The 20,944-nt window shown below is 39.9% G+C and overlaps 1 long non-coding RNA gene across 1 annotated transcript; it reads right to left on the reverse strand.

Annotated features, from left to right (window-relative positions):
• Positions 1 to 9,471: 9,471 nt before the first annotated feature.
• LOC142100135 (uncharacterized) lies at positions 9,472 to 17,186 on the reverse strand. Its single transcript, XR_012678729.1, has 3 exons — positions 17,070 to 17,186; positions 16,649 to 16,809; positions 9,472 to 9,627 (listed from the first exon to the last, which is right to left on the reverse strand). It is a non-coding gene; the product is annotated as an uncharacterized LOC142100135 (long non-coding RNA).
• Between the last annotated feature and the right edge of the window lie 3,758 nt (positions 17,187 to 20,944).

Below are 20,944 nucleotides of genomic sequence, written 5' to 3' on the forward strand. Positions count from 1 at the left end.
ATCATTCAAGTTATCAATCCAGTATGTGTTAAACTTCTTCTTCCTAAGAATCTTCGGATTTCCAATGCCTTCCATGTGTCCTTACTCAAACCTCTTATTATCAATCGTTTCTCGACTCCTCCCTCAGCACCGCAGCCAGTTCAAGTTCATCAGGAGGAGGATTTCGAGATTACTGAGGTATTGGATGCAAAAATTTCGCGAGGAGTCCTCCGTTTCCTCGTTCATTGGAAGGGCTTTGGTCCTGAAGAGCGTTCATGGATCAAAGCTGAAGATCTTAATGCTCCTGCCCTTCTGAAGAAGTTTTATTCCAAAAATCCGGACAAGCCCGGTTCCAGGCGTTCTGTGCCCACCTTTAAAAGGGGGGGTACTGTCACTCACCGGACTGTGAGTGCTTCTTCCCGGACTATTAGGAACCGTGGACGTCCTCTATCCTGAGGGACTGCGCATGCGCAGCCCTTTCCAAACCTTCAGTGTATGTTCCTTTAACTTAATTGGCAGATCAGGCAACCTCCCTATATTAAGCACCTGTGGTCAACACCACGTTGCCTGATCTTGGAGTCTCATTCCCCATGAGTCTCTGAAGGTGTTCCTGTGTTTCCTTGTTCATTCAGCCCTGCTGATTCCTGTGGTTTCCAAACCACTTCTACCTCTGTGGTTTCCAAACCACTTCTGCTACTGTGGTTCCCATACCACTTCTACCATCTACTATATCATCGTGACTGTGAGCTGATTCCTATCCGCTGCCTCCGTGCACTACAGTCTTCTAATCACTTCAACTCTACCATGTATCATTGGGACTGTTAGCTGATGCCTATCCGCTGCCTCCGTGCATTACAGGCTTCAACCACATCCACTCACCTGTTCATGATTGTGACTGCCAGCTGATTCCTATCCGCTGCCTCCGTGCACTACAGGCTTCAACCTGCAACTCGTCTGTGTTTCATCATCGTGACTGCTAGCTGATTCCTATCCGCTGCCTCCGTGCACTACAGTCTTCAACCTGCAACCCGTCTGTGTTTCATCGTGACTGTTTAGCTGATTCCTATCCGCTGCCTCTGTGCGCTTCAGTCTTCAGTCCTTGTCTACTCTACCGTGTTTCCTTGAGTCTGCTGCCACTATTGCTACCCGCTACTCTCCGTGATCATCTGTTCCAGTTCAACTCTGCTCCGGTGTCCCATCGTTACTGCACCTGCTGGTTGCTATTGGTTACCTCCGTGTTCCCGCAGAGACCCGCTGCTGTTACTTCTCAGCGCTACTCATCCATCTACTGCTGATCCGCTCTCCACGCCTTCCTGTGTTCCCTGCTGGTCTACCTACCTGTGCGCTGCACCTGCTAGACCCCTGCTTCACCCATCCAGGGACTTGTATCCTGCTGGCCTCCTGCCCTTCAGGTATCTCTGCACTCCTGTCTGACTGCCTTCTCCTGAACCACGGTATGCATACTTCCCATTGACTGTGCTGTGTATTGCATACCTTGCTGGACTGTGTTGGTTCTCCTCTGGAGTGTACTATCCGCTGAGTCTATTGCCATCATTGACTGTGTTGGTTCTCCTCTGGAGTGTACTATCTGCTGACTCTACTGCCATCATTGACTGTGTTATCTCATGCCGGATTACTTCAAGAGACTTTCTATATTGGCAGTGTTGTTCAGTCATTTATACATTTATATTGTGCATATTACTGTGGATCAAAGTCAAGGTGCCCGTGTATATATTGTGTTGCAGTCTCTCCCCGTGCACCTCCTCACATATATATTCAGTAGTACAACTTGCTAGTGGCAGACCACTGACTCCTGTTTACAGTTTCACCTGTTCCAGTATCCTCTCACATAGCAGTGGTACAACTTGCTAACGCAGACCACTGACTCCCCGGATACCTCCACTTGGATTCCATTCCTTCACTCAGACAGCGGTACAACTTGCTATCCGCAGACCGCTGACTCTCATCACCTCCTCGTTTCTGTTGGACATTCCTCCTCACTATAGCAGTGGTACAACTTGCTACCGCAGACCACTGACTACCTTCACGTGTCCTTTGTCCATACAGTTCCTCGTGTATTACTACCTCCATATTGCCAGTGCTGCTAGTCATAGACTTTCCTGAGCATCTCATCATCTGCTATTTCCTGTTCCGTGATCACCCTGCTACCAGAGTACCATATTACCACCTATACTGCTCTGGTAAGCCTATCACCTGGTGATCCCTGGGTAAAGACTCCTAGTGCCCGTGACACACCGTGCAGGAATCTAAAGTATGTGTTAGTGTGTATCGATGTGTTTTCAGGTTGGGTAGAAGCATATCCAGCAGCCACTAATACTGCTGTGTTCACTGCAAAGAAAATTGCACAAGATTTTGTATGTAGGTTCGGTATCCCTAGAATCATTGAAAGTGATAGGGGTACCCACTTTACTGGTGATATCTTCCAAAATATGTGTAATCTCATGGGAATCGGTAGCAGACTTCACACCCCTTACCGACCACAAGCCAGTGGTAAGGTGGAGAGAGTAAATGGTACTATAAAGAACAAGCTTGGTAAGGTAATGGCTGAAACTGGGTTGGCATGGCCTAAGGCTTTGCCATTGGTCCTCCATAGCATTCGGACCACTCCTAGACCTCCTCTTAATCTGTCCCCCCTTGAGATACTGTTCGGACGACAGCCTCATTTGATCGTGAGTCCACAAGACGACTTGAAGTGTAATAATGAAGTGACTGTACAATATCTTATAAGAATGAGTAGACAGCTAAAGCAACAACAACAAAAGTTAAAAATGCTGTCACCTGGTATGCCAGAAACGAACTGTCATGATGTTGAACCTGACTATGTTATGATCCGCAATTTTTTTACGTTCAGGTTGTTTAACAGACCGTTGGGAAAGCCCGTACCAAGTGCTGCTGACCAGTACTACATCACTGAAAGTTGCAGAGAGAGACACTTGGGTCCATTCCACCCACTGCAGGAGAGTCCGTAACCCAGAGAAAGTGCAAGATAAAACTGAAACCGACGACATAGATCTGTCACTTGTGAGTCTGGTCCGGGACACCTAAAGCCTGCAGTCGAGACACCTGAACCAGAGACGTTGCCTCAGAACTATCTGTCCAGCGATGGAGTGGCGGTTTTTGTTTTTCTTTTGTTCCAGGATTTTCCTTGTTTTTACTTTTTCTAGGGCATTCAATTTTTGTGAAGGAGGATGGAGGACGGAGGAGGGTTCTGGTAGTGGTGCGGATGAGATGGAGGCAGAGGAAAAGTTATTAGAATACTCAGAGCAGCCCATTATCAAGCGTGGTCCGGGAGTTATGAAAAGGTCTGCTAGCTCAGGAACTCGGAGACAGTGTGAGGGGCTATTGTCTGATGAGTATTGCATCTGCAAGTTCTGTGACTCCCTCGTTGAAGAGAGATGCATCCAGCGATGTCAGTCCACCGGTAATCTGAATGTGGGCAGGCATCCTTTGGAGGATTATCACTCCCTGGTGGGTAAGGTGCTAAACCAAACCGAGTGCTGGGTGTGCTCTCATGTGCCGCAGGGGCAGCATAACATAGGACTAGTGCCATTCCCCCTAAACATTTCCGAAGTACTCGAATTGAGGGGTGGGAGGCCCATAGACGGGAGGTACAATAACACTAGGTTACCTAGTCTGACGCTTCGACAATACTCCGTAGGCAGATCTTTGCTGTGCCTAAATATATCTCATGCAAAGCGTCTGGAGAATTGGGAGGCTGACCTATCAGATCAGACAATGGCTCACCACGCTCATGTTGGAGGGAGACTTACAAGATCACCCATAAGCAGGAATGTTGATGGAAGTCACAAATTAGGGCGTATAACCAAACATAAGAAGGTATCCATTGGAAAAGTCTCTATAGATAATTGCATGAATGTCATCCATGCAGACACGTGTCTTGAGCAAATGAAGACAATGGGCATGGGTAGTTTTATCAAAACTCTGTGTGATATAATTAATGGGCATACTGTTCCTTATGTTCTCCCTGATGATGTGTATTTTGTTTGTGGAAGAAAAGCTTATTCCTGGGTGACTCCGAGTTCCAAGGGCTTGTGTTTCTTAGCTAAACTGGTTCCTGAAATCATGACTATTACTCATGAAGAAATGGTTGGTATTCACAAGACTACATCACCACCATACATACACACACAGTATGAACACCGTGGAAAGAGAAATATGATTCCTGGTGAGGAGCCCATAGCTACAAAATTGATTAGTGAAACCGCTGGGTTTCAAGTTATGGTTGCTCTAGATCTCACCAGGACCGCTCGGGGAACATTAAACTTTAAATATATCCAAGACCTAGCTAAATTAATAGATAATATCACCGAGATGTATGATGACACTTTCAGGTATACTGGAAGGGAGCTACAAGCGTACAGGAAGGAGTTGGTGCAACATAGACTGGTACTAAATTATCTCACCTCTATTACTGGTGGGTACTGTGTAACACTGGCCACCCAGTTCGGTGTCAAATGTTGTACGTACATCACCAATAATACGGATGACCCTAAAGAGGTTATAGACCGGAAGATGGATGAAATTTTGCAACTGAAATGGGAATTTCGAAAGAACCATAATTCTTCGTTATATGAGGTCGGGGAAAAGGTGGCAGGTTGGTTCTCATGGTTGAACCCTGTGAAATGGTTCTCTGGTCTGGGGGAGTGGGTACAGGAAATGGTTGCTAGTGTAGGTAAGCTCCTTCTCCTTATACTGGGTGTCATATTAGCAATTGGTTTATTTGCCAAATGTGTTCCTACTGTGTTGAAGTGTGGGAAACAGTCTTCTAGGACAAACACTGAGAACGAGACAGAAAGGGTGGTGCAAGACACCGAGATCATGGTCTGTGAAGAAGTGTTGTATAACCCTGAACTTGAAACGGTGATTAGGTGATAGTTTATTATACTATCAAAGGGTGGAGCTGTCAAAGTCAGCATATTGGATAAAAGTCATTTCAATTAAAATCGAGGAAACGTGGTTGTCTTTGTCTGAAAAGATGCGTACGGTACGCTACGGCGTGGAAGGGCGTACGCAGCTGCAACACGTGGCAACAACAGTATTTAGTCTTTTACATACATTCGCACAAACACGCACACTTGTAAAATAGTACACATTAATGGTAGTTGCAACACATAGTCATTTATGTCAAAATATAGTAGTATTTATATGTAATATTATAAGTTATATGCATATCAGTAAAACATATGGTACACATTGAAGGAATCTAATCATGTGTGGTATCATAATACTCCTCTTCTTATTTGCGACTGTCCGGTTCACTCTGCGAAGGAATCGCCGAGTGCATACACAAGTTATTAATGTTAAGGAATTATGGACTATTATGACTGAGTAATCTTGGCGGGAAGATCAGAGCTCATCCCCTGGAGAGATGACCCCCTCCTTTGGATTCCTGAGTTTAAACTAGCCAATGATTGACAACCCTTTGGACCTTCCTGAAACCTGGACCAATAGAAGCAAGCTATACCATCTGCATTGTTTTACTGTATTTCTGTGTGCATATAAGCAGCAGCTCCTCATCTAGTGTTCAGACATCTTGTCCCCAGACTTCAGGATTGAATGACTGTACACTGGATCCAGAGCGCCTGCGATAAGTAACGGCTGTACATATTATAATTTTCGCTTGAATATCGACTGCTACTTTTTGAGAATAAATCTTTGTGCGTTGGAAACACAAATCGAGATACGACAATCGTTATTGGTTAGCGACAATACGCACTTAACAATTGAGATAGGCAATAATTTGTATTCTTTAATTAGATCTTGCTGGTAATCAGTGCATCACACAGTGGAATGGATTCTCCACAAGGTAAATACATGATCATAGATATAGGTTTGAGGACTTAAAAGAAAATCCCACATAGATACAAAAAAATCTTCCCATATTTAATAAAATATAATTTGCAATTTATGGTCATTAAATAATAATTTATTTCTGTTGCCTTCTGACAGATACATTAGCCTATATTCAAATTGTTTCCAACTTATCTATTTGTCAGCTAGAGAATTCATCTGGCATGTATCAATTCAGTTTGAAAATGTAGTTGTCTGAGCTTTCACATTTGTATCAATCCTTTTCACTACCAGAGACCTTAGCAGACACCCAAAGATTACTGTTTTAAACTTTGTTGAAACACTTTTGCAACTCTCTCAAAACAGTTAACCCATAACTATTTAAAGTAGATCTAATAGGGACATAATGCGTCTGATTCATTAAGGAAAGTAAGGCAAAAAAGGAGTACATTTTGTACTGAACAAACCATGTTACAATGTAAGGGGTGCAAGTTAGTTTATTATTTTTCACATAAGATAAATACTGGCTCTGTTTTCATGTAGCACACAAATACTTGATAGCTTTATTTTTACACTGAAATTTAAAGCTGTCCTAGGACATGCTCTACCCCTACTAAAAATCTGTCCCTGCATTTTAGATGTACCTCCCCCAAATACAACAAGATTTTGCCAAGGTGCAAAGTTTTTTTTTAATTTAATTTCCTTAATGAATCAGGCCCAATATGTCCACATTTTCTAAGGTTCCGTGAGGTTTGTATTTATGTCAAACAGTTATGTTTATGTATATTAAAATGCCAGCTGGATTCCAGAAGCAACAACAGATATGGCTAAATAATATACAGGTTGTGGGAAATGTTGTGGGCAATAATATCTTTTAAAGTATCTCCTAGGAATTTGACTACCTTTATTCCAATCAGCAGATTTTCAACAGAAATTGAAATTCATACTGCATGTGTTACTAGCCTATAAAAACATAGCTGTCAATGCATATATTGATTTACTACCTCTGCATTTCTTCCATTAAGAGTTGATCATCATAAACATGTGATGATATTGTTGGACCATGTGCCATCTACTTTAGTTTGCACCTGGGTCACAAGTATCCAGCTCTGTCATGGTTAAAATACAGTATTATGTTTTTAGAACTAAATCTGATCCAAGGAGAAGAGTTCAAATGGATCTGCAAACCCTACAAGGACATTGGAAGAAAACATTATGGATTCAAGGGGCTCTGGTTTCTGAAAAACTTTACTAGAGAACGAACAAGAACTGTTTTCACCCCAATATGCAAAGTTACGTTTGCACGTGCTCTCCAATGTTCCTTTGATTGTGTGACATATTTGAATCAATGAAAAATGTCTGGTCTCCAGGAGCCATCATTACTTAATATAAGCGGCTTCCAAAATAGAAGATAGACAATTCCTTCTGGGCTCACATTTGTGTTTCCACTCTGCCTTCATTGACATGAGAAAAGTGTCTATATATTAGCTTTACATCAAAAAATGAAGGTGGTCTAGGGCTGTCAGTCCATGTGCTGGTTCTTCCAAGGCCATATTTAATTAAGTATTAACACTCCCATTATTTTATGTATACTATTCAGCCCAGTAACACACAGCCTTGGATACACACCAATATCAAATAGTGACTTGACTTGCTTTTTATGAAGGAATTTCTTACTGTAATTTAGTTTCTTTTCTTCCATACCACTCACCTTGGTAACATCAAGAGTACTGTTCTCTCGGCTGACATCTGTTTTTTGTTCACTACTACAAGAGGGAGTAGGCTGCGGAGACACAAGTTGACCTGCTAAAGAACACAGATTGTTATTTTAAATTGCACAGTGTCTAATAGTCCTGTAAAAACATATCATAATAAACATTAAAATATTACAATAAAAAGCAATAGTCCTACATTTGCAATACGTATTGTCCAATATAAGATAATAGGATCGTCATCACAGAATTTAACTAATAAGGAAAATAGATATTTTAGTTTTAATGTACAAATAGAAGGTGCCTCCCAATATAAAGAAATACTGATGTATTTGCTTTATCTGCAATTGTAACAGTACAGTAATGAGATCCAAGATCAGATGGAGTGGAGAATTCAAGTACTTTTACTGGGGAGAAAATAACTTCCACAAAGAAGAGTATGCTGCTGTACATGCACCCTTTATTTCATTTACATATCTAATATATCATATCTCCCACAAAATAAACTCTAAAAATAGGTGCACTCCATGACTTCCAAAACTTTTGCACCCAATATTTTATCACAAATCCATGTACTTCCCTGTAAAATGAGATACATTTCACTTCACAAATGTAGGTGATGTTTTGCACATTATATCACTTTTATCAACACTTCTTAGCTTGCATTAATAATATTTATTCGAATTTATAATCAGGGCCGGATTATAAGGGAATGGAGGCCCCGGGCTAAGGGTACTGTGAGCCCTCCCCCATATATATAATGGAGCATAATATAAAGCTGTGAGCCCCCCCGAGCACTTACCTCCTATTCCTGATCCATCCTTTCTTCACTGCCTGCAGGCTGCAGGCAGATGGCGTTCGTCCGTCACTCCCTGTAGTGCTCCCGCGGCGCGCAGTAAGCTCCTTACTGAGGAGATCTCGTTAGACTATGTGAGACTAGGATTCATAGTCTCACTCTCACCAGATCTCCTCAATAAGGAGATTACTGTGCGCCGCAGAAGCACTACAGTGACAACTACAATTACTTGTACTGAATGCCGGTATACCAGGTTGAACAACATGGAGAGGAGACAGATGTCAGAGCAGGTGGACTGATCCAGTATTAGCCACTTAAATAACAAGAATGGAGGGTGTGTAATGTATGCAGAACATAATTGGACCAGTTCTTGTCCAATGAGCTGACATTTGCACCATACACTATTCACCTTGAAATCTTGCAAAACCCGCACTGATGGCCTACTCCTTTCCATGCTGATGCTGGTGGACTTGAATTTCGATTGTGGTATGGCTGAAAGTCCTGGAGGTAAGGACCACTCACTAAAGGACTACTTTGGAAGTTAACCAAAATGGAAGGATTATCAAATAGAGCTAATGCTCCCTAAAAGGAAATCTCTACACAAAGTTCTATATAAGATGATTTTACAAATCATTATTATTGATTGTCTTGGATCATTATGGTTAAGAAACAGCATTTAATGTAATCACTTTCTTTTTTCAGCACTAAGGCTTACCTGTGTTCCATAACAATGTGCGTGCATTTAAAAATCAGAACACGTGCATTTATAAATCAGAACACGTGCATTTATAAATTGGAAGATGTGCATTTATAAATCAGAAGACAGCAATGATTTTAAAAAAATTTATCAACTGGAGGCTATCAATTTAAAAATATGTGATGAGCTTTTTCAAACTCAGCAGCAATGATAATTAAAAAGCAGGTTAAGTAGATTAATGTTAAATAAAGTAAACAATCTTTTCCTTTTTATTCAGTCTGCTTCAAAGCAAACAAAAGCAACAACATGATTGGTTTGTCTTGGTTAATTCTATGTAGTTTTCGGATGCAGAATATTGAATTCACAATGCTTAATTATTTCTATAACGCCATTATTAATAACAAAATGAAATAAAAACTTACCATTTTTGTCCATGGAATGAGGCTCTGACTGTTTCTTCCCAATGTCGGCAAAGGAGCGCACAATTAGGATTCTGTTAGTTAACTTCTTTTTGTTTTGGTGATGATGTGGTTTCAATAGCGCTCCATGAACTTTGTGGCGAATGTCTTCACTTAGCTGCCCAGACGCGACTTGCTGATCGAGAATCATATCTGTCATTGAATAAAAATAATATGAATGTATGAGTCTTGTTTCAGGCATGTTTCACACATAATTTTCTGTTGCCTTTTTTGTGGCTGACACTATCATTTGTGAAGTGAACATTTTAATACTCCGATTGGCAACAGGTTGGTATGATCCTATGAAAACGACTGATCTAATTGGTTACAGGCTGGTCTATTGCTGCAAATCTTCTAATGATTTATGTTAAGTTAGTTCTGTTAATGTTCTAATGCAATAATTGGTTACAGATCATTCTAGTTCTCTGAACGTTCTAATGCTCATATTACGCACTGGTCAGTCTAGCCATATGAGTGTATTAAGTCTATGATAGGCTAGAGGTTTGTCTAGTACTGTGGATTTCTAAAACTGATTAGCAGCCGTATGTTGGTCTAGTTATGTGACTGTTGTAATGTTCAGGTTGGCCTAGCCTTTTAAATATTGTAATGCTCTGATTGGCTAGATGGTGGTCTACTAGTCCTATGATTGTTTTAAAGCTCTGATTGGCTACGTGTTGGTTTAGTCCTCAGCATTCTAATGATGCGGGTGGCTACATATTGGTCTTGCCCTGTGAAAGTTCTGGGGCTCTAATTGGGTACACATTGTTCTAACTTGATACAGGTTGACCTAGCCTTGCCAATGTTCCAGTGTTCTGATTGGTTATATGCTGGCCTAGCTGTGAATGTTTTAATGATCTGATCTGATTATGTACAGGTTGGTCTAGTAAACTAAATGATCAAATATTCTGATTGGTTGCCATGTGTTAATTTAATCCTATGAATGTTCTAATGCTCTGATTGGTTACATGTTGGTCTAGTCCTGTGAATGTTCTAATATTCTGATTGGTTACATGTTGGTCTAGTGCCGTGAATGTTCTAATGCTCTGATTGGTTACATGTTGGTCTAGTCCTGTGAATGTTCTAATATTCTGATTGGTTACATGTTGGTCTAGTGCCGTGAATGTTCTAATGCTCTGATTGGTTACATGTTAGACTAGCCCTGTGAATGTTCTAATCTTCTGATTGGTTACATGTTGGTCTAGTCTTGTGAACTATTACTATCCTGGATGAACTAGGACAAATGACAATTAACCTTTCTTTATCCAGTCTTGCATAGAAGTATGCACATTTAGTCTTGTCAACAAATATTTTTCCACAATAGATATGGGCAAACAGATTGGTTTATTAAACAACTTTATTATTCCTTGCATCTAGTTAATTTCGTATAGTATTGTAATATATTCTGTGTACAAAGATAGCTTCACATAATACCTATTATTTTGGTCCACGACATGGAATATGGAGCTTTAAAAAAAATAATAATAATAATTTTACGTGTCAAACAAAAAACCTAGATACAGATTATATAACATGTGTTGTTCAACTGCAGAGGTTTAATTAGGAAGCCCGTCAGTTTTAAGGGATCTTATTTGAAAGATTCTGCCTACAGTGTATTTCATTCCACTTATCTCCTTCCAGGAAATGTAAAATGTTTCATTTACTAAAACCTTGAATAATTGTAAAATATACAAGCCGTATTTAAAGCACATTGTTGGCTGTTGGCACAGAAAGCCCAATGAAAAATTAACTCTTAATTACTAATATGGAAGACACAACACAGCTTGTATTTAAAATAGATTCATAAAACATGTCAATACATTAAAGTTTTGGTAGAAGTCTGTGGCATAATTACAGCTGGACATTTATATAATAGTTTAATATTATTCTATACAAAGGAGGAATGGAAATGTTGTCTTTAGTTGACTTTAGATTTATTCTGCTTTGTATGTCATAGCCTAGGCGCCTGCTTTAGAGTTGAATGTAATGATGCGTCACTTATGTTTCCACGGTTTCATTGCAAGTTGCACATATGTTAAGATATGTTCAAGTTTAACTCAAGATATGTTGCAATTATCCTCATCTAGTCATACTTGCACCTGACTCATGGATACACAAAGAAACGCCTCTTAAAAGGCTGTACTGAATAAACCTACACGTGTTACAGTATCGCGGTAACAATGGGTATAAATGCAAGTTGGAACTTAGGTTATGATTCTTGCTTATTGTTGTAAGATACCATTAGACAGCTGCGGCGGCCGCAGGCACGGCCGCGACTCACTGTAGCTCCGCCTGGCGTCCCGGCCGTCGCTATGACGACCGGGACGTCACTTCAGGTATTTCGGGCCGACCGTTGCCAGAGCAACGGCCGGACACCAAAAACAGGCTGCAGGCGCTCCGGCAGGCTGAATAGCCACGCGCATGTCTCATAGGTCCATAGGTGCTTGGATTATTGGACTCTGCCCATGTTGCTCATGACTGACACTTCTTGCCTGTACCTTGGACCTTGCTACTGTGCCTGTGACCCCGACGTCTGGCGTGTTTATTGATTATCCTGCTTGCCTGTGACCCTTGACCTTGGCTATCGTTTTGACTACCCACTGCCTTCTATTAGTCTCCTGGCCCACCGCTGTGGTCCTACATTACCAACCCACACTACACTTGGAGCTAAGTCCTGGGGGCATCCGAGTACCAGTGTGTGCGTCAAGCTCTAAGGGAAAGGCGGCTGCTATAGGCGAAGATCTCCGTCATCTAGTTCTGTGGGTTGGTGATCAGGGCCAGCAGCCTAACAGATACCCTTATAGTTTCAATGGCATTATTCCAGTTTTATTAAAACTTCCCAAGCCTGAGCTTGGGGGGGTTCAAATAAATTTTCTGAACCAAGTTAAAATGGCAACGGTGTGGGGGTGTGAGTGTGAGGACCAATCCTCTCCCTCCCCGGTTTTCAGCCTAGGCTCTAAGAGGAACAGAGGAGCCCCGGGAAAAACAATTTCATACAGTTGCCCCCTGGAATCTGGCTAGATGAAGGAGCCGGGTAGTAATGCAACTTTAAAGGGTCACATCATCAAGATATTTATAATTTATATTCTATTTATGTTTAACTGTTTAACTATAGCATCAGCATGATATAATTGTAATACCCTTTGTCTGATTAAAATGTTGTGCAAAGGTCTCCATTGTAATTTTCACTGCTAGAGCTGTAGCTTTTCTAACATGACCATCGCTGTGCTGCAGATAATGACAGTGAGAGTGTCTATAACGTCAGTAGCCGCAGCCAGGCTAATGAAGTTGAATTGCGCACAAGATAATGGAAGTATTATTGCTGTGAGAGGATTTTGTAGAGGCAGAGTAGAACTGCACATACAGAATGTCCTATATAAATTGCGTGAACAAGTAGTAAAAGTCTTTTTTATAATCATCAAAACGGAGAGGAATTTGACATGGTGAAGTCGTGATCTCTCCATGAAGAGCACAGGTTATGCTACATGCGTGATACCTTTTTCCTTCTAGTGAGTACATACCCTTAAGGGGTTAAGAAGATCATGTTTATCACGTGGTGTTTGTATAAACTACATATTACACGGCATTAGAAGGATATTGATATTTGGACCAACTGGATTGTACAGGCTGTACTATGTTTGTCTTTTTCTTTTCCTTTTATATATTCATCTGAATGACTGAGAAAAAAAGAGGAAATATGATCCGTTCCACTACAGTGTGAAATCACGTCTCTTGGAATATAGACTTATAAACAGGATGCTTATTGCAATATTAGTGGATTATTGAATATCATATCACCATTAGCGCCGTCTTCCCTTTTATTTGTTTATATGTAGTGATTGTACTGTACTCAAAGGGGTTTGTGTACGTAAAGGTGAAGGGCTGCTTTTAGGTGGGACCGCACAGATATACTCCTATTTGTTTGTTGTTTGTAGTAGTAAAAGTGTAAATAATTCATCAATAATTCAACCTTCTACCTAATTTTCCTAAAACAAACCTAACCCCACTTTATTTTTGCCTAAAATACTGCTTAGTTTAGCTTTTTTTATGTCTTTAATTAATTATGATAGTGAGTGAACATCAGGCTGTCCTTACTACCTGAGGCAGCATGTTTTTAAATTCGGCAAAGTGTGCCAAGAACTGTTTTATTTCACTGAAGTGCAACTGGAAGATGTAAAATATTTGCATCATATAGAGAGTGAGACCTAGGGGTATATTTACTAAACTGCAGGTTTGGAAAAGTGGAGTTGTTGCCTATAGCAACCAATCAGATTCTAGCTGTCAAGTTCTAGAATGTACTTGATAAATGATAACAAGAATCTATTTGGTTGCTATGGGCAACACTTCCACTTTTCCCTTTTAGAAGCTACAGTTAATCTCCTGTGTCCTGTTGATGAGGTAAGAAATGATCACACAGAGGACAATCTCAGTCTTCTGTGGTCATCTTCAGCGGCATTTACCAACAATCAGAATATTTGTGGTCACTGCGGTCATTTTTGGGCCACAGCCGCTTCCCTATCTGGCCAATTGCTCATTATCAGCTATGATATGGCAGTGTGTGCGGCCAGCATTTCAAACCCATACAGTAGACTGAGGCTGTTGCATGCTGGTTTATTTTTCTGTCACTGAATATGTTCCCCAAATCGCAGGGTTAACATTTGTTTCCACTAGGAGGAAAAATATTCATAAAATAAAAAAGATTTAGGGTTTATTCATCTAATGGAAGACATGGTTAGATTTGAATGATAATGTGATGGTCATGTATGAATATCTAGTTATACCACACATTAAAGCATCGTCCCTATTCCAATTTCCCTCAATAAATAGCTGCTCTGATCACAGACTCTCCTACACTTTCATAGAGATAAAAAGGTGTGTGTATTTGTCTACCTATAAATATTTAATTTCCCTCATGAGATGTTTTATGGGTAGCTGCATATAGATGATGGAATGAGAAATGTGTCCTTGAAAGAGCTCAAAAATAGCTCAGAAATATCTTGCACTCTGAAATGATTCCTCTGAATTAACTCATTAAAATGTGAGCAGTAACTAGGGGCCTGATTCATTAAGGATCTTAAATGAAGAGGTATCTTATTTCAGTCTCCTGGACAAAACCATGTTACAATGCAAGGGGTGCAAACTAGATTTCTGTTTTGCAGATAGGTTAAATACTGACTGTTTTTTCATGTACCACACAAATATCAACTTTCAATTTCAGTGTACAAATAAGCTATCAAGTATTTGTGTGTAACATGAAAAAACAGTCAGTATTTAACTTATGTGCAAAACAGAAAACTAGTTTGCACCCCTTGCAATGTAACATGGTTTTGTTCAGGAGACTGAAATAAGATACCTCTTCATTTAAGATCCTTAATGAATCAGGCCCTAGATTTGTATTCCGAAGACTACACAGGTTTAAAGGTGTAGTCTTATGCTGTTAAATATACAGACACAGCACCTTTCTGGAGATATGCTTGTGACATGACTCACTAAAAGGGGTTCTAAAATCACAAATAGGGGTCTACTTACTAATAAGTGGCGATAGGCAGTTCCTGCATGCAGAGTGGACTTTCAGTTTCACCTCTTAATACATAATTTATAAAAAGAGAAGAGAAATATTAAAATATACTGTATTATATCTGATTAATGTCATTAATAGATTTACAAATAAAAAAGATCAATTTTTGGTTAACCTGCTCCCTCCCAAGTTGTGTAATGTTACCTCTATTACACTGTAACATCTTCATGTGTGTAAACACAGGATGGCAACAGAATTCCCTGACTAAAAGCTGCTCTACCACATAGGGAAGGAGCAGGGCATTATAGCTCCACCCGTTCCCTGAAGCCCAGGGAGCTGCTCCGTGAAACTGTTTCCCCTGGGTTCCCGACAACGATGATACCTACAAAGAAACACTGATTAGCCAACAAAACTACATCAATATACACAGACTTACTTACAAAGCAACGCTGCAGATTTTCGAGGGGTGGATGATGCTGACCGCAACTAATTTCAACGCGAGACCTCTCCGGCCCTTGACTTCCACGTCACTGAACAGCGCGACTTAGGTAAGTGTTCATTTAAAGCGGCAATGTCAGGACCCCGCAGGTTAAGTGTTTTTAAGTGCCGGAAAGGTCTCTCGTCGGAATTAGTTGTGGTCAGCATCATCCACCCCTCGGAAATCTGCAGCGTTGCTTTATAAGTAAGTCTGTGTATATTGCTGTAGTTTTGTTGGCTAATCAGTGTTTCTTTGTAGGTATCATCGTTGCCGGGGTTGAGGTAATCGTTTTTACACAGGAAAAAAAATTATATATAATTAATGTCACCTGTTAATAATATAGGCATTAATGATAAACCTGTTAAAAAAAATTGTTTTTTAAGGTTTTTTTCCCCTTCAAATTCATTTATTAAGATGTTCTTAATGTCTACTGAACATAAAACACATTTTTACAGTTGCTCTTGATTGCAAACACATGTTATAGCATGTATACGACACTGTCATCACTAATGATCAGGACTTAGACTAGCCCTGTAGCTGGAGCAAGAGATACAGCAGGAAAAACAAGTTGTTTTGAGATACCCAAAGCTTGAATCGGACGTGGCTGCGTGTGATTGAGTTTGGCACACCCTTACTGTAAACTGACTACAGCTGAATGCCCCTTCCCCGCCCTGTTTCATCCCCAAAATCTTAGACTGTGATAAGTGTCCATTGCATACAAAGATATATCAGACATGGCTGCGTTTACTGGTATATGGTCCAGTTCTGTGCATGCGCAGTGTGATTTTTGTCTTGATGAATCAGGCCCACAGTGTTTCAACCCGATTGGAGCTCATCAGTGTAAGTTAGTGGCTTTCTGCTTAGCATGTGAAGCACTATAGATAGCCTTGCTGGAAAATTGACAATAGCTAGCAGAATATTTAGGGTACCTCCTAGTGACAATATAAAAATATGCTGCGCTATTATAAGAATATTCACTTCTTGGAACACAATTTACATACAAGCGATATTTTTCCAGAAGCAACTGCTTATGCAATGGAGTTATTTATTTGCATAATTATGAGAAATGCCTTTAGGATACTAATTAATTTAGTAGGAAAATGTGTATATATACTACACAAGCACACATATACATGCATGAGTAATATTTATGAGAGATCTATTACTGTCATGTACAATACCTGCAATTTCTTCTAATGTGTTGGCTCTCATGTCCAGCAGCACAGTGCCATTCAGAATACAACTTCTCAACTCAAACAAGCTATGAAGTGTCAATGTGCCGACATAGGGCTTGCTCCATCTCTCTCCGCCATCTTCAACGTCTTCTTCAAACTTCAGCCATCTAGTCAAACAAGACTTAATTAAACACACTAGAAATCCCATCATGGGCCTGAGTCATTAAACAGAGCATGGCAAAAAAAAAAGGAGCAAGTTTGCTCCTGGACAAACCATGTTACAACCTTACAATCTAGGGGGATAATATAAAGAGGGGGAAAACTGTATAATAAAAGTAATAAAAGTAAAATAAAAATACAATTTTAACATTCCTTATTATTATTACACAATATTGCCTGACTATATTATATGTTATTTTATACTGACCTGGCCACTTCTCGCCACTCAGCATCTTCCCCTTCACGTAGGCAAATTTCATCCAATTGTGTGAATAAATTATGAGGGATGTGTTCTTCATCATCGTCTTCTGTTCCAAGGATAAACTGGACCCTTTGGGACAGTGTGTCTACACATCAAAAGTAACCACAGGTTGTTATCAACAAATTAACAACATGCTGTGTGGGGCTCTGTAGATTTATGATTTTGATAAAAAGAAGCTTTAAACAGACAAAATAATGGCATAAATACAAGGCATTATACAATTTAGAGGGTTTTTTTACACTTCTATCGTCAATATTCTAAATGCGATCAGGTAAGCAAGTTACCAAAATCAAAATTATACTGAAAGTGAATCCTTTTTGCTGTTTAGTGTAAGATCACCTAGCGTCTCCTTATACAGACACTACTACGGTTAATGAAGAGAGACATGTCATATAAATGCTGCGCTATTATAAGAATACATAATGTGGGAAAAGATAAGGCTCACTTAATATTTTATAGGGATAATTATGGGAACGTCTCTTATCTGGTAGACCCTCGCTCCCAGGCATTTTAGATAGGAGATCCCTAGACAGGAGATACATGAATACACAAAACTGTGTAGCACCTTGGACAGCAACTACTATGGAAAGTAACTATCATTTGGGTTACACATGTCACAAAAAGTTGTGCTAAGTTAGCACAATATAGCTCAATTAAACTGAAAGTAATGAGAGGAATGTTTAACTAAACCACAATATGACAGTAACCATGGGCAATCTCAGTGTGTGGAGGATTGTGTATCCAGGGAAACGATTTGTTCGCCAAACAAAAGAATATTGGTAATGTGCTCAATAGGTCTGACTAACACAACAGAGCATGGTAATGCGGGAAAAGAGGCCATAATTCAAACTTACCCATTACATCCAGTTGGTGACACTGCTCTCTGTTGCAACGATTACCAAATAAAATAGATAAAATGTACATGTACATTAATCTCTTCTGTCATCGCTAGCAGAGACATTGCTACCTCCTACTGTGGAACATCTAGCGCACGACTGGTGTGAACACTTGTCTAAACAGCTGTGAAAGCTATCCTTATTGTTATCACACTCTGACATCACAATCATCAAAGATAACCATTTATCTCACTACACTGTCCATCCATGCCAGCAAGTGGCAAAGACAACTTATTTCACAGATGTTCGTACGCTGTCCATGAAAAATACATGCGGCATCTCCGCTTCGTTTATCTCTTCCTACATTTAATATAGTACCAGGGCCATCTTTTCCATTGGGCACGATGGGCAGCTGCCCGGGGGCCCCACGGGCAAGGAAGCCCCATAGTCACGGCTCTTAATGAGAATAAATAATCCTGCAAAAAAAAAAACCTGCAGAAAAAACCTACAAGGGTCACTGAGCAAGTACATCTATCTATCTCTATCTCTATATAGCTATATCTATATCTGTATCTCTATACATCTATATATCTATATCTAGGGGCCCCGGTGCACTGCTTTGCCCGGGGGCCCATAATTTTGTTAAGATGGCCCTGTATAGTACTGCCTATAATACACGCAGCTAAAGTCCCAAACTAATGTACATGCTCTCTGCTACACAGGGGTCTCACAATACAGTTATGTGACAGCCTGATTGGTTTATTTTCTCTCATTTAAGAAAAAACAAACAAATATATTTCAACAAATAGACTACCGTAACATAAATCAGTTAAATAGAAAATGAATTACTATAAAAAGTAACTTCATTTTGAAAACTACGTCTCATATATTATAATAGAAGTACAAGGAATAAACGCATCCCTTACAATGAAAAATAAGAAGAATTAGAACTCAGAATGCTGTGACGCATATAAATGGTGGCAGACTTGTTCTTTTAAAGCAGTTTAGAAATGTTTAGGCTTCGAGTGCTCTTCTATTTTACATTAGACGGTTGATTACGTGATTACGCTACATAACTGGTAAGCGCTGCTTGTGTGATGGATGGCTGGGGTTATTAGAAAAAGGTGCGGGGAGGGTGGAGAGTAATAGCGCAGTATCAACAACTGTTGCGCATCATAGGTCAACACATGTGGAACAAATACTAGGTGAGAAACAGTGTAATGAGCATCATTTTAATGAACAAAATGTCAATTCTGTATTAGCTGGACCAGTGAGGGTTTAAAAAATATATTTTTCTTTTTCAAAACTGGTTAGTTCAAATTCTGTGAGCGCAGTACAAATTCTGTTAAATAAATGCTACATTATTGAAGCGTTTGAAACAAGGCTTTTTATTGATTTGATAATGAGCTAAATATTTGTTATGTGATGAAAATGTATCACAAAGATGTTCACAGACAGATAGCTATATTCGGCTAGGATCTGTGAGATCTGAACGGACATCAATCTAGGATGTGCGTGGCCAAATCTGAAAGTTCCAGACATTTAGATCTGGGTATGAAACGTAAGTTACAAAAGTGAACCATTAGCACGTTTGGACGATAGGTATATGCAATTTGCAGCTAAGTAGCCCTAAAATGGCCAATTTTGATCATCAATATGGCAGTATGTGTGCTCACCTTAAGACAATTTTGAGATAATGTAATCTCCATTTAGAGCATATGATATATGGGTTTAAATGATTCTTGCAGCATTTAAAGGGCATCCATCATCTACATATAGTGGAGCAGCCATCTTCTGGGTTAATCCAACATTCATGTCTGTGCAGTCTACCAATTCAATTGTTTCAGTCATTGAGATGCCTTAGTATGTTTATTAGCTCTTAGTGATTTGATAGGCTATCTTCTCATACATCCTAGTCCAGCCCACAAAAATGGCTACCTCCACAATGGAAAAGCAGAGTGCAAATTAAGGGAGAGAGAACCCCTTTGATGCCAACGCAATACCAGAATCACATGTCTGGTTTGATATAACTCTTGAGTTATTTTCAACACTCATGTCTTTAGGAAGTTGACATTAAATATTTGATGCAAACATAACTCTAATACAGGGCAACTACACTCAGAAATGATAAAAATATAAAAATCATTATGTTGAGTACTACAACCTGCTGAAATAACTCCTAATACTAGAAAAAAGGCTACTATTGGAATTCTGCTGTTGGCAGATGCAGACATGTCTGTTGTTGTCATTTGTCAGACAGGTTATGAATACCTGACACACCTCGGTAACCATAGAAACAACAGTCAGTCAGCGCAGTCCATTTTGTTACCATGGTTACAGATGTGGTTAATGGCTGTCAGATATTCACAAAATGTCTGCCACATGGAAGTCATGTCTGAGTCTTTCAACTGCCAGACAGTAGTCCAAATTTCAACTGTTAGAAGTTATTTCAGCAAGTTGTGGCTTTTATTTAGGAGAAAGTATGTATAATTTTTGAGGAGTGTTAACTGTTAAAAAATTACAACAAATAAATAAAGAAAACACATAACGGCGCCTTACCATATGTAGTGGATTCCTGTCCATCTTCTAAACCTGAGTCCCGTTCCTTATCTCTTTTCCGGTGTTTGTGTCCACGATGCCGGTGACTGTGACGGCGATGACTTTTTCAACTCCCAAGAGGCACATGAACTCCAATAAACAATGTTCAATGGCCTATAGCAGTGGTTCCCAAACTTTCTCAGCTCAAGGCACCCTTAGGGTCACCATAATTTTTCCAAGGCACCCCTAAGCAAAAATTATTACCGGGTAGTCCCGTTTTTTAAGTAGTTGGGTCAAAATAACATAAGATGTATTTAGACCCCTTCACCATCACATTGTGCCCCTTTATCATATCACTCTGTATCCCCTTCGCCATCTCACACCCTGTGTCCCCCTCTTCGCCATCTCACACCCTGTGTCCCCCTCTTCACCATCTCACACCCTGTG

Source organism: Mixophyes fleayi, chromosome 8 (assembly GCF_038048845.1).
Source record: "Mixophyes fleayi isolate aMixFle1 chromosome 8, aMixFle1.hap1, whole genome shotgun sequence".
Classification (NCBI taxonomy): domain Eukaryota; kingdom Metazoa; phylum Chordata; class Amphibia; order Anura; family Limnodynastidae; genus Mixophyes; species Mixophyes fleayi.